The 13,529-nt window shown below is 42.8% G+C and overlaps 1 long non-coding RNA gene across 1 annotated transcript in view; it reads right to left on the minus strand.

Moving 5' to 3' along the window:
- LOC148780938 (uncharacterized) overlaps nt 1-12,906 on the minus strand; it is a 31,231-nt gene extending 18,325 nt beyond the window's left edge. Inside the window, exon 1 of the long non-coding RNA XR_016060661.1 lies at nt 12,060-12,906. This is a non-coding gene — a long non-coding RNA (uncharacterized LOC148780938). The remainder of the gene's footprint in view (nt 1-12,059) is intronic.
- Between the last annotated feature and the right edge of the window lie 623 nt (nt 12,907-13,529).

Raw genomic sequence — 13,529 nt, forward strand, 5'->3', positions numbered from 1 at the left:
GCATGTTGACCGTCTAGTCAACCAGTTCAGTTTTGAGTGGAACTAGTCAATTATGTACTACCCTCGAGCCAACGGGTTAGCCAAGGCATTCAAAAAAACTTTGTGCGGGGTTCCCTAGAAGTCAGTGTCAAATTCAAACGAGAATTGGCACGAGAAGCTGCCTGAGGCTTTGTGGGCCTATCGCACTACCACTCGTAATGCTGCTACCTCCACTTATTATTCCCTGGTCTATGGGGGTGAGGACGTCCTACCCCTCAAAATTCAAATACCCTCACTCCGTGTTGCCATACATTAGGGACTAGCTGAAGACGAGGGGGTCAAGCTTCATTACCAAGAGCTAGATGCCCTTGAAGAAAAGAGATTAGAGGCCCAACAGGACCTCAAGCTCAATAAAGGAAGAATGAAGAGAGCCTATGACAAGTCTGTCAAGGTTCGTTCATTCGCTTGTAGGGACCTAGTCTTAGCAGTCAAGAGACCGATCGACATGCACGGGCGCCTCAAAGGAAAGTTCGAGCCCAAGTGAGAGGATCCATTCGTAATCAAGAAGGTTACACCAAGCAGGGCCTATGTACTAACGAACTTTGATGGAGAAGAGGCAATGCCCCCCATCAACGGGCGATATTTAAAGAAGTACTCTCCCTAACATGGCAATAAAACATGGTGTGTGCAAACAAAACGATAGAAATGAAGACGAAAAACATCAACCCAATTCAAAGGAAATTCATTTCTTTCGTTGAATTAGAAAAAGTTGCAAGTAACAACTGAAGGCTCATTATCAAGGAAGTTACAAAGCTCTTGCATCTGAGCATAGGAGGAAAATTACAGGCCAAGAGAAATGCCCTCCTCAAGAAGCAAACCCATCAAAGAAATGCCTGCCCCATGAAGAAGTGGCAAAACCACTTGGAGAAGTTAGCCTTGGTAACGGTTACAAGCCAACCACATCTGAGTCAGCTTCAATTCATCTGATGAGTATATCAAATATACAAGGTAGACTTCTTAGGCAAGGAACTGGCCTATGAGGGAGGGCATACCCTATTCACAATGGATGCCCTTCCACAGAACAACATGGACTTCGCGACTGTGTCGAAGGACTTCACTTCCCACACACTGCAGTGGCATGGCCTCCCCATTTGCAATCACTCTTGACCCTCGTGAGGCATCGTCGTCCGAGGTCATCGTCGTGTGCATCACAATGCTACATCCTATCATCACTAGGGGCAGGCTAATGTCGCGTGGGACTATCGTCGCGAGCCTCATACCCCCAAATATGGCAATCACCGTGTGTGGCTTAGGGATGTGCGAAGGCGGCGCTCCATGCAACTTAATGTCACGCATGACTTTGAAGTACTTCGGTTCCTGCTGTTCCCAATTATTGAGGGACATTGACTCCCACGCCTCTTCGGTACACCCAACTGCTGCCCAAGTCGACGGTCCACCTTCTTGTGACCCTTCGCCTTCCCTGCTATCCTTCAGGCTTTGTCGGAAACACACCTCTGACCCCTGGATTCCTCAGTTGACCCTGTTCTTTCCCCTACCGGTGTGGCTTCCCCTTGTTAGAAACACCTTTCCACTCAATGCGAACCTCGCGTCTAACCCTACTTTTCCCCTTTTTCGATGGCTGGAAATATCACGAAAAACACCTGAAAAACCCTCTCTCGCCTTGTTCTTATTATCGAAGTTGGTGAAAACCACAGGAAATCCCTGAAAGCTTCCCTGTGGATTGCCCTACTCCCCGGTTTCCCACATCAACAGTCCACCAAAGCTCACCGGAATTCACTTAAAATTCTGGTGATCTCAATACAGCCCCTTCTCCTTCTCCTCAGACAACTAGAGAGTTGGCAAAGCCCTCTGAACTCTCTACGACCTCCCCCTCAGCAACGAAATGACCGGAGAAGCACTCGAACTCCGGTGGGGCACCTCTGCAAATTCTTCCAAGGCCCCGAGAGATCCTCTTCCTTGCTTAGAATTCAATGCTGGTCGAAAATTGTTCGTGAGTATGCTGCGAAGCTTCACATCTCCTGAAGTTTGCCAGAAAAATCCCTAAGGACCTTTCTCTGCAAGTTCTGACCAGGAAGTGCTTACCATTAAGTTCACACCTCCTAAAGTTTTTTGTGGGGTACTTCTACTGTTTTACCCTTCAGTAAAATAGTAATATGGGATCTCGCCCCCCTTTTATACCATGCAGTACTGAAGACTACCCCCCACAAACTCAGAATGATGCTTCAGTCCCCAGCTCTTGATGGCGATAAGGCCAGGTCAGGGCAGCTAAGCTCGAGACTCAAAGCAGCATCATTCGTGCCTTGTCAAGACTTCGTCCAAGGGATTAATGTTGCATGCTTTGTTCAGAAGGTTGTTGTCGCGCGTCTCATCTAGGGACTATCACCGATCGCTTCGTCAAGAGGCTATTGCCTCGTGCCCCATCAAGGAGTTATCACCCTGCATCTTGCCAAGGGCTACTGCCACGTGCTTCACCCAAGGACCTGACACCATCACCAGGGTCTAATTCTCCATTTAGTGTCATACGCAGGCCTGACGCTCCCCTCCAGACCATCCTCCCATATCCTCAGAACGTTCATTCCCTACACCACAACCTAGGCCCTCAGCGAGCTCAGTTTCTGGTAATGGCTCTATTCCCTCCATCTCCATGGTTTGTGTTGCATGACCTTAAATTGGATCGCCATGGTCCGCACTGCATGACCTTAAACTGCATCGCCATGGTTCGCATTGGTCCAGATGTGTGACTTTAAACCATAGTGCACTTCCTGGCCGCATGACGTTATAAGGCTTAGCACCACAGTCCAAACTATATGACCCTAAACTGTAACGGAGGTCTAGCTGCACAACCACAAACTATATGGCCCAGCTATATGACTTTAAACTGCACAGCCATGGTCCAAGCTACATGACCCTAAAACTGTAATGCGCAGCGCTTCGAATGGTTCATAAGGATAACTCCAACTGGACCCCCAACGGAGTTAGATGCATGTAATGGTTGTACTCATCCTGTCATCTCTAGAGAATTAGAGACATCCATCCTTCAATCCACGGGGGGTTTCATTCGTGCCCTGGCCTCTCAGAGTTCCATGCACATCAATATTCATTATCCCCATGGAGTCACACTGGCCCTCCTAATCCCCAGTGAAGCATTTCTCATTAACTACCCCTTGTAGGGTCACCACCTCTATCTACATCTCTTCACATGGGGATAGCCTTAACTATCATTATCCCCAGGAAGTCAGATTGCTATCCACATACCTATATCCATGCAACCCTACTGACATGGCGACTCATACACGGTCAATGCTGCATCACCTTAAAATGCATAGCCACGGTCCAAACTATATGACCATAAAGTGTAGCAAAGGTCTAGTCGCACGACCTTAAACTACACAGTCCTAGTTGCATGACTTTAAACTACGTAACCGTGGTCCAAGCTATATGACCTTAAACCATAGTGCATGTCCTGGCCGCATGTCGTTCAAATGCTTTGTGCAGGTCCAAGAGGTATGACCTTAAAGATGCCCCATGTGCGCGCACACCTCCTTCTTTGCATGCATCTTCACAAAAGTCTTCCCTAACCGGCCCATTGGTGTGCGCATACCCTCTTTTTTTTGTCTGCAGTAAACCTACCTAGACCCACACACCCTTTACGTGCATCACCATGCATGTCTTCCCTAGCCGGCCCATTCGTGTGTGCGGGCCACCTACACCACTTCCATTACCTCTCTAGTGAGTCTACGTATGCACACACACCCTTTACGTGCATCACCACGAACATCTTCCCTAGCCTGCCCATTCGTGTGTGCGGGCTACCTTCACCATCTTTCATTTCATTCCCCTAAGTCTTACCCATGCTCACCAAACGGCGAGACATCTTGCCGCCAGCTAATGGGTCACCACTTTTCACCTACCATCCAATCAACTCTCTACAAGAAACTTCATGCCACCTTCCCAAATGGGTCAAAGTCATCTCCAGACTCACTCTATGGCCTCTACAAGCTACCACTCCTTACCGCTATGGTCAGCTGTATGGCCCTAAAACTATAGTGTACGTCGTAACCGCATGACGTTAAAAGGCTTCGCATAGGTCTCGAAAGCACGACCCTAAAACATGCCTTCTCTCAAAAAAAAAAAACGGGCATGGTGCACACCTGAACAAGGGAACGCCATGAGTAAAAAAGATGGACTGGCATGGTCACAAAACCATGAGTAAGAGAGTTATGTGGAAAAATAAACCCAAGCATAGTGAAAACCCCAAAAGGGCACTGTGAGCAAAAATAGATGAAAAGGGTTGACATGACCACAAAGTCATGGGTAAAAGATCCCGAAAATAATGGAATTTGGTGAAAACCATCTTCACGATGCCACTTCTTCTTTTCAAGTGAAAATCTGTGAAAAGGAACTTGGACCGACAAAGCAATTTGATGCACTTCCACAGTCTTAGCCGACACCCCAGCAATCATGGCTCATTAGGAAGTGAGAGCCTCATAAGATCTCCTCACTTTCCACGGCTCGTCGGGGAGTGAGAGCCTCACAAGATCTCCCCAGTTTCAATGGCTCGTCAGGGAGTGAGAGCCTCGTAAGATCTCCCCAGTTCAGCAAAAACAATAGTCCTTAAAGGTGAGGATAATGACGAAAAATCCCTTCAGAAATGCTAAGGGCCATTATGAAGGCAAGAGACTGACAAGGCAAGGGTTGCCACGGGATTCAAGGTATGTCTCGCCAAAGCCCTCTAGCCAGTAGGGGACCAGACGTTCCGGAGGGCCAAAAACCCCCGATTGGACTCCGCTATACAAGACCTATAAGGATACCCTGCACATCAAAGGCAAACCTAGTATAGCAACAGTGATGACTAAAGGTTCGTAGCATTTGGCCTTCAAAAAAGGCATGGTTCTGTATGAGGAGGTCCTAACAAAGGCCTTATGCTCCAGAACCAAAGAGAGTCCTTGACGGTGAGGACGATGATGAAACGATCCCTCCAAAAATGCTAAGGGCCATTATGAAGGTAAGAGACTAACAAGGCTAGGGTTGCCACAGGATTTAGGGTACGTCTCGCCAAAGCCCTCTAGCCAGCAGGGGACCAGACTTTCGGGAGGGCCAGAAGCCCCTGACTGGACTCCGCTAGATGGGACCTATAGGGATACCCTACACATCAAAGGCAAACATGGTGTAGCAGCAGTGCCGACCAGAGGTTCATAGCATTTGGCCTCAAAAAAAGGCCTGGTTTTGTACAAGGAGGTCCTGACAAAGGCCTCATGCTCTAGAATCCCAAAGACTCCTTAAGGGTGCAGACGATGATGAAAAGATCCCTCCAAAAATGCTAAGGGCCAATACGGAGGCAAGAGACTAACAAGGCCAAGGTTGCCATAGGATTCAGTGTTTGTCTCACCAAAGCCCGCTAGCTAATTGGGGACCAAACTTTCGAGCAGGCCAGAAGCCCCCGACTGGACTCTGTTAGATGGGACCTACAAGGATACCCTACACATAAAAGGTAAACCTGGTGTTGCACTAGTGCTGACTAGAGGTTCATAGTATTTGGCCTTCAAAAAAGGTCTGATTCTATACAAGGAGGTCCTGACAAAGGCCTCATGCTCCAGATGCACAGATAGTCTCTTGAGAGTGTGGACTCCACAAAGATCCCTCAAACTTACAAATGATTGCACTTCTAGATTTCATTGAAGCACAACAATCGTCGGGACATGCTGTTGGAAGGTATTTTCATCAACATGAGGTCCCCCGCTCAATAAAGGCCTAGCAAGTAGTGGAAATTTTGACAGTCTCAAAACAGCCCCAGCACTGACCTGGATCTTCATGAGGTCTCTCAAAAGTCTCCTGCCAAGTTTCATCACATTTTGACATGTCTATGGCAGTGCAGACTGAGAAACAGTTTCGGTAAATTCGACCTCAAGCACCTTGAAAACGATCCCTATAACTAGAGCTACATTCTCAGCAACTTAAATTACTATGGAACCACCACCATTGGATCCGTTACGGTTGAAAACCCTCAGGGGTCAGCCTAAACAAACACTCCAGAAAGAAGTTATAGGTGAAAGACTGAAGCAGAAGGAGTAGCACTCTATTCCCGTGCGGCCACCCTACAACACTGCACAATTAAAGGGATAGTCAAAACCAGTGACTTTTGACGCTCATATCTCGGCCGTCCCACGTCAGATCACGCTCAAATTTGGTGAGCATATTCGTCTAATCAAGATGAGCGATTCGATATGTGGCACTCCCCATGATGATAGCTGAGCACGAAGAAAATCTAGAGAGAAGTTGTTGATCTGTGAAGAAAATGCAGAAAATTCAGCAGCATCGTGCCTCACTCCAGCGGCCAAATCACGCTGCTCACGAGATCGATCGAAGCAAGACCAACTCCATTGCGGGCATGAGGTCTCAAGTCATCTCTGACCCAAACCTCGTACATGATGAACGGTAGAATTCTGCACATGAAACCGACAAACAGACTGTAAATTCCAATACCGGAATCCTTGATTCTGGTTAAAATTCCAAACTTGAAAAATCTTCGTTCGGCCACATAATCAAGCTGCGTTTGGTGCCCCGTGACCGTGGAAGAATGCTTAGTGTGATTCAGCGAAGAAAACACAGGAAAACATCAAGGAACGAACACACTATCGATTTGAAGTTTCAAAATCTACTCAAATTCAAGTCACATGATCGTGCACCAAAAACACGATCCATGGCTCGAAGTTGGTATCAAATCATTCGCCATGCCGAGCCCTACAAGAAAACAATCATCTTACGATCAACCGGCATCAGAATGACCCTAGATCAGCCATGCAAGAACACACAAGTCCTAGAGCAACACAGGGACTGTTCTGAAATTCCACAACTTGTTAGTATGAGGTAAATCTGTCATTTTACACCTTATTTTCTAATTTCTTTTAAATCAATTTAATCTTAATTTTCAGTAATTAAGGTTACTTTTGATCATCCAACCATGTTTGAGGCACACTTCTATATATACGTACCATCATTATACACAGAAAAAGAGAAAAGATAGACACATACACACACAAGAGAGAGTTTTCACTTAATACAAGTTTCCCTTTCTTACCATTGTGGTGTTACGCTTGAGAGAGAGGGTGAGGTGAGAGAAACTATTGATCGGTACCCCTAGAATTGAGGTAAATATTATCTCTCTCCTTTTTCTTTTCTTCTTCTCTCTCCCTTCTCCCCTCTCTGGTCCCTCTTCTTCGTCTGAATCCCTCGCAGAGGCTTGCACGGCAATGGCAGTGTCGTGCATGCCTCTCCCTTGGTCTCACAGGTCACGTATGGAGATGGCAGCACCATGCGCGAGTCTCCCTCTCCTCCTTCTCGTCTGTCTCTTTCTCTCATTGAAGTCTGTAGACAGCACTGCCAATCAGTGCCTACAGATGTAGCTTTCATGTCTCGATGAAGAACCTAGACGGTGAAGTGTGTTGCCGCCTGCAGGATTCTTCCTCTGCTGCACACCTAGCATAGACAGTGATACCTATCACCACCCGCTAGAGGCCCTAACAATACCCTTCGTTGTCAGCGGGATTCCTCCATGTGTCTAGTGCCTATCGTCGTTCCCCTTGCATCCCACTCCTATCGTCGTGTGCCTTGTCAGGAGCCAGCGTCGTCCACAAGGGATGCGCCGCCTCCTTGCATTGCCCACCGTGATGTCTATCAACATCCGGCTTTCCCCTTCTCTTCGTCGTCTCATTCTTTTCTCTCCACCTCTTTCCCTTCTCACTTGATTGGGGGTAGGCCTTGCTTATCGCCGACGCCGACCTCAGTTTCGAGTAGTATTGCCGCTGTGTTGGTCCTTGAACCATGCCCATCTTGCTACCGCTTCGAGTTGACAACTTTTGACTGTCATGCAAGTCTCGCCCTTCCATCAAGTTCTCTTCTCCTTTCTACCTTTTGTCTAACCCTGCACTTCATCGTCTTCTCCCATGAACATGCATTACCCCACGACAAGGGTGGGTCCTTTTCAACCCACTTGTCTTACAAATTACCCATAGAAGTACTGTGTAAAAAAACAAGAGGATTACAGGTCAAGGGAGGCGATTCCGAACCAGCTCAATCAGTTGGGGGGCCTTCTTCGTGATCTAAGAGGGTGCCCACGCGAACAAGCCCGAGTAAGTCCTGAACCTAAAATTTCTCTTTCATTGGTTGGTATACCTGCCCTTGCCCTCGAGCAAGGTTCTGAGAGAGTGATCTCAAGTCCCAGACCAAAGACTCGAGACACATACCACCCGATCTCCAAGATCCGGAGGGCGAGATCGAGACACCTAACCACCGATCTTTGAGATTCGACATCTAGTTGAATACTTGGGCACCAAATAATGGATGGACCCAGGTTCTGGCCATAATCCCATTGGGTTGCGGCATATTGGTCCCTAGGTTTGAGAAGGTTAGGTTAGGAATCAGCTGTGGAACAATCATCATAGTCGCCCTCGATATGATGGTTTTTCCCTAACTTAGTTTTCGAAGCTGATCTAGACTAGATGGACTAAGACCTGATCTTGATTTGGGCCTTGCTAGATTTGATGGCTAGCCTTAAGCTAAGGCAAACCTAGTCTAATTCTAACAGCAAACCCTAAACTAAGACCTAAGCTAAGGCTAGACCGGGTGGACCTTGCTAGACTCGATGGGTTTATGTTCAAACCCAAAACTAGGATGACCCTAGTCTAGTTCTAAAGGCAATTATGAATCTAGACTTAGGTTAGGACCTAGATTGAAATCTAGCCTGGATGAGCATGAGCCTTGTCTCAGACTAATAGGGGTCTAGGTTCGGACCTGGGTGTGAACCTAGCTCGGACCTAGACTAAGCTTGGTACAATCCTGGGCTTGGACCTAGAGGGTTTTGAATATCATACCTGGTGTTGACCCAGACTGGATCAAGGTTGGGTTAGGCACGAACCTTTGCTCAAACTAAAACGGAGACCTAGGTTCGGACCTAGGTGTGAACCTGGTTTGGACCTAGGGTAGACCCTGTACAAGCCTGGACTTGGACCCAGAAGGTTTTAAATTTAGACCAGATGTGGACCCGGACTAACGTCTAGGTGAGATTTGGCGTGAGCCTTAGCTCAGGCCAAAAGGGGGCCTAGGTTCGAACCTGGGTGTGAACCTAGTTTGGACCTAGGCTAGATTAGGTACAAGCCTTGACTTGAACCCATAAGGTTTTAGCTCAGACCATAAGTGGATTTGGAATAAGATCTAAAACTAATCAACTCAGATAATGAAACAATGTACTCGAAAACTTTGCCCTAAACTATGGGTAGGCTGGGTATGAGTGGGTTTCTAACTATAGTAATACGGATAGGCTGAGTGGGTCCCCACGTAGGGCCTGGCCACCTATTAAAGGAATCGGGCAGGTCGTACTATGTGTGGAGTTGCTTTGAGGTTAAGGACTACGAAGGGTACTTATAATTAAAGTTATGCGAATCCCAACAGCCTCGACTCTCAAGGCTACGTTCACCTCACGGCGTTAATGCCTGATTTTGGGGGTTTTCAAAACTTTTTGTTGGTTTCCCAAGCCTCCCCGGTCTGTTGTGTGCAAGAGTGTGTAAAGAAGCAAGCAAGTGAAAATAAAATAGCAAACAGGCAAACACCCAATGAAAGAATGTGAGCACTTAGTACAGATCATGCTAAGTGATGTGTGCGTTGAGTTTGAGTTCAACCGACGGAGAGCACAGTTAAGGTGTGGGGGTGAGTAACCCTTAAGAAGGTATAAAGTTAATAAAAGTAGAGCTAGGCACAGCCCATTACTAGTTGAGTGCCCTCCGAATCGATGGTGACTTGATCAAGGTACAATTAGAACGATAGTACAGGTGACCCTGGAAAGTTTCGATTTCTTTTTCTTATTCTTATTTTTTGCTTTGCACCTCTCCTTTTTTTTTTTAGTGAACAGAGAGAGAAGTAAAAAATGCTAAATTACATGCAAACAAAATGAAAATAGATTATTTTTTTGACACAATTAGTTTGCTTGTTTTTTTTTTTTTTTTGAAGAAATGAAGTGACCTTGAAAAGAAAATTTCTGTAAAAGAAGGTAACTTTTTTAAAAAAAAAAAATATAGGCCTTGAAAACTTTCCTTTGTTTTTGTCGAGATTTTTGTTTGTTAAAAAAAGAAAGGCCTTGAAATTTCTCTTCATTTTTCTTTCTGTTAAGGTTTTCTTTTTCTTTTTCTTTTTCTTTTTCTTTTTTCTTTTTAGAATCAAAATGGCTTCTTTTTTCATTTTTTGTTAGGAAATGATTTTTTATTTGGAAAAGATGGACTTTTGAAAAGTTTTTTTCTTTTTTTTCAAAAAGGGAAAGTATATGATTTTTTTTTCTTTTGGAAAACAAAGTGGCCTAAGAAGGTACATTTTTTTTTATGTTGCAATTTTTTTTTTTTTTTTTAAGGCAAGGACATCTTAAAATGGAATTTGTTTTTTTTTTACTATGAAGAAGATTGAAATTCTCTTTCTTTTCTTTTCTTTTTTGAATGAAATAAAATAATTTTTTTAAAAAATATGAAATTTTTATTAACAATAGAATCATTTTTTTATTAGCCAATTTCTTTTTAAACAAAAGAGTATGCAAAAAGAATAATAAGAAAAAAAAATCAAATTTTCTATTGGAAAGTTATTATTTCTTTTGAAGCAAGATGATTAGGATTTGTTTTTAAAGGATTTATATTATTATTATTATTATTATTATTATTATTATTATTATCATTATGAAAACAAAATAGGAAGCAAAAAAAAAAACTTTCTCTTGCAAATAAAATTTTTTAAAAAAAGAAAAAAATAGAAAAGGACTTTGTTTTTTTATTTTTGGAAAGCAAGATGACCTTAAAAGATTTTTTTTTTTTTTTTTTTTTTTGATAAGGAAGATTTTTATGTTTTTTTATTTTTATTTGGAAACAAAGTGGTTAAAGAAAACAATTTTTGGCAAAAGTTATTTTTTTTTTTTTTATTCTGAGGGAATTGGTAATTACAAGAAAAGAAATTAGAAAGAAAAAATTGCGAAAATGCCTTAGAATGAAATTTTTATTTTGCAGAAAAATAGATTTTGTTTCCTTTTTTTTTTTTAGAAGAGGGTAAACAAACAGACCAAAAAATTCTTTCTCTAAAAACAACGTAATTTTTCCTTTTTAAAGCAAGAAAGGTAAATCCAAATTACGCAAACAAAATGTTACAGGAACAAGGATCTGTATTAGACGGTCGACCAAACCATCATGGTTTGAGCTCCCACAAAGGCATCGTTAAGAGACTTTCTGATCTAATAACTATGCAATACTTCATCCCAGGACCAATTGAAATTAATAAAACATAAAAAATGTGCCAAAAATATGCTCCAAATCACCCTCTAAAAAACAGATTCGAAATCCACCGTTAGAGGGACGAAATAGATAGCCTTTAAACATCAATATCACATGCTAATAATATCGGGAAATATCACAAGCTAATAATATGGGGGTCCTTCAGGTTAGGGTGTTGGGAAAAAACGTCTTCTCTAATACAGGTTTCCAAAGCCTTGGGTTTGGAAAGATAACGAGGCTGGTCTATAATAACAAACATGCACACCCGTCTACACCTTCACATGAACAAACGTTCACAGGAAGAAAAGCAAAGGTTGCAAAAGAAGGTAGATTAAAGAGAAGAAGCAAAAGTTTCTCCAAGGAAAAGTATATATATATATATATTTTTTTTTTTGCCTTCAAACCATGGCCCTCAAAAGAAGATCTCAAGCAGTTTTTTTTTTTTTTTTTTCGTGCACGGATCTAGCTCGAAAATGTCCCCCAATGGGCGCCAAACTGTTTACAATGCAAATTAGAGAGATCTTCAAAGGAAGATCCCTCAGATCCGTACCACAAACTGATTTTAAAAGTGAAAGAGAAAGAAAAATCAAATTATGACCTTAGGCCAGATCTATTAAAAAACAAATAGATCCACTCTCAGATCAGTGACATAGCCAGCATCGATCCAAAAAGCATGAAGGATTGAAAAAAATAAATAAATAAAATCATAAATCTAACAAAATAAATGAAAAATAATAGAAAAAGAGATGACGAGAAAAATACCTGGCTGTGCCAGTTGGATCGGAGCACTTGAGGTTTTGAGGCCTCGCCCGTATCAGAACCACAGATGTGTACGTATGTCCTCTGTTGTTCTCCCTTCAAACTTGACTAAACCTTGGCTTGGTTGAATTAGAGTTTTACTGATCTAAGCTAAAAGTTGGTTTCAAGGAGGCTAGGGCTTAAGGTTGCTTCTCTAGATCTAGGGTTGATCTCTGGCTCTCTTTGGTTTCTTAACTCACATGTTTTCTCTTTTTCCTGCCCTTTTTTTTTTTTTTTCCCTCTCTCTCTCTATCTCTCTCTAGAGCTGACCACGTAAGAGTCTCCCTCCTAAAACTGATCTATTCAATTTTGGGGATCAAAGGGGCTAGAAAAATCTAACCAAAATTAGCAGTTTCTAATTTTACGGTGATTCACGTATTTTTGTGACATTCCCTATAAAACGTCAGGTAAAAATAAGTTGTTTTGCTATTTTATTTGATTTATTACTAAAACAGTGGTCCGTCAAGATTCTAGATCACAAGATAGGGATTATGGACAATGGTGGTCTATGGTTCTGGGGTTTTATGGAATAGTGTGATCCTAGAGATTCAGAAATAACACATAACTTGTCAATTTCAAAAGGAGTGTCTACATAATTCAAATACAATATTGCACAAGGAATCAACACAGAAGTCAAAGAAATGATAGACAACATCAGGAAATCAACGGTACAGATTGAAAGATCATATCCTTATGGTTACTAATTGAATATTAGAGCGAGGATTATATAAACCCCGTTGCTAATCAAGAGAGGGGTTCGCATTTCTTTTTGGGCACAGTTCTTATTTGTACACTCTAAGTGCTAGACGTTTATGAGTGAGAGTAAAAAAGTGGGAGAACAACGATTGTAATATGTAGAGAAGAGAGAGAGAGAGATTTGTTCTGTGTTCCAAGTACCCACTTGAGGCCTGTTCTCAAAGAAGGAAACAAACACAAAAGTAACATCCTTGCCTTAGATCAAGTATACGGGCTGATGCCCCTTTGATGTTATTTCCCTTTATTTGATATGTTTGTATAGCTTCCTTCCTAGAAACAGATGTATAGATCTCAAACCTAGAATCAAGGGTAGTTGGCCTTATTTCTTTCTATTGGTCAATGTAAATTGTAACAAGGGATTAAACCTCTGAAACTATTATGTTCCCAATAATATATATAAGGAAAAACCCTTTATTTTTGTCATATGGAAATACGTGGGCAAATTTGGCCCCAAATGTGATGTTCTCTGATAAAATTAATTGGAGTCCATATTTGTTTAAAGTATCTTAAAACACCCTTTTTAAGCATTTACTTTTCGGAGCAACCAAATCTCTGGTGACTCCACTGGGGACTAGTTCACCCTCCATCTCTAGGTAGATTGAAGGAAAAACAGAATTTCTCTTTCTATCCGATATACCTTTGGTCAAGATCTTTCTCTCTTTGGTATTCTCATTTACT

Source organism: Amborella trichopoda, chromosome 8, assembly GCF_054954075.1.
Source record: "Amborella trichopoda isolate Santa Cruz 75 chromosome 8, AtrichopodaSantaCruz75HAP2 v2.0, whole genome shotgun sequence".
Classification (NCBI taxonomy): domain Eukaryota; kingdom Viridiplantae; phylum Streptophyta; class Magnoliopsida; order Amborellales; family Amborellaceae; genus Amborella; species Amborella trichopoda.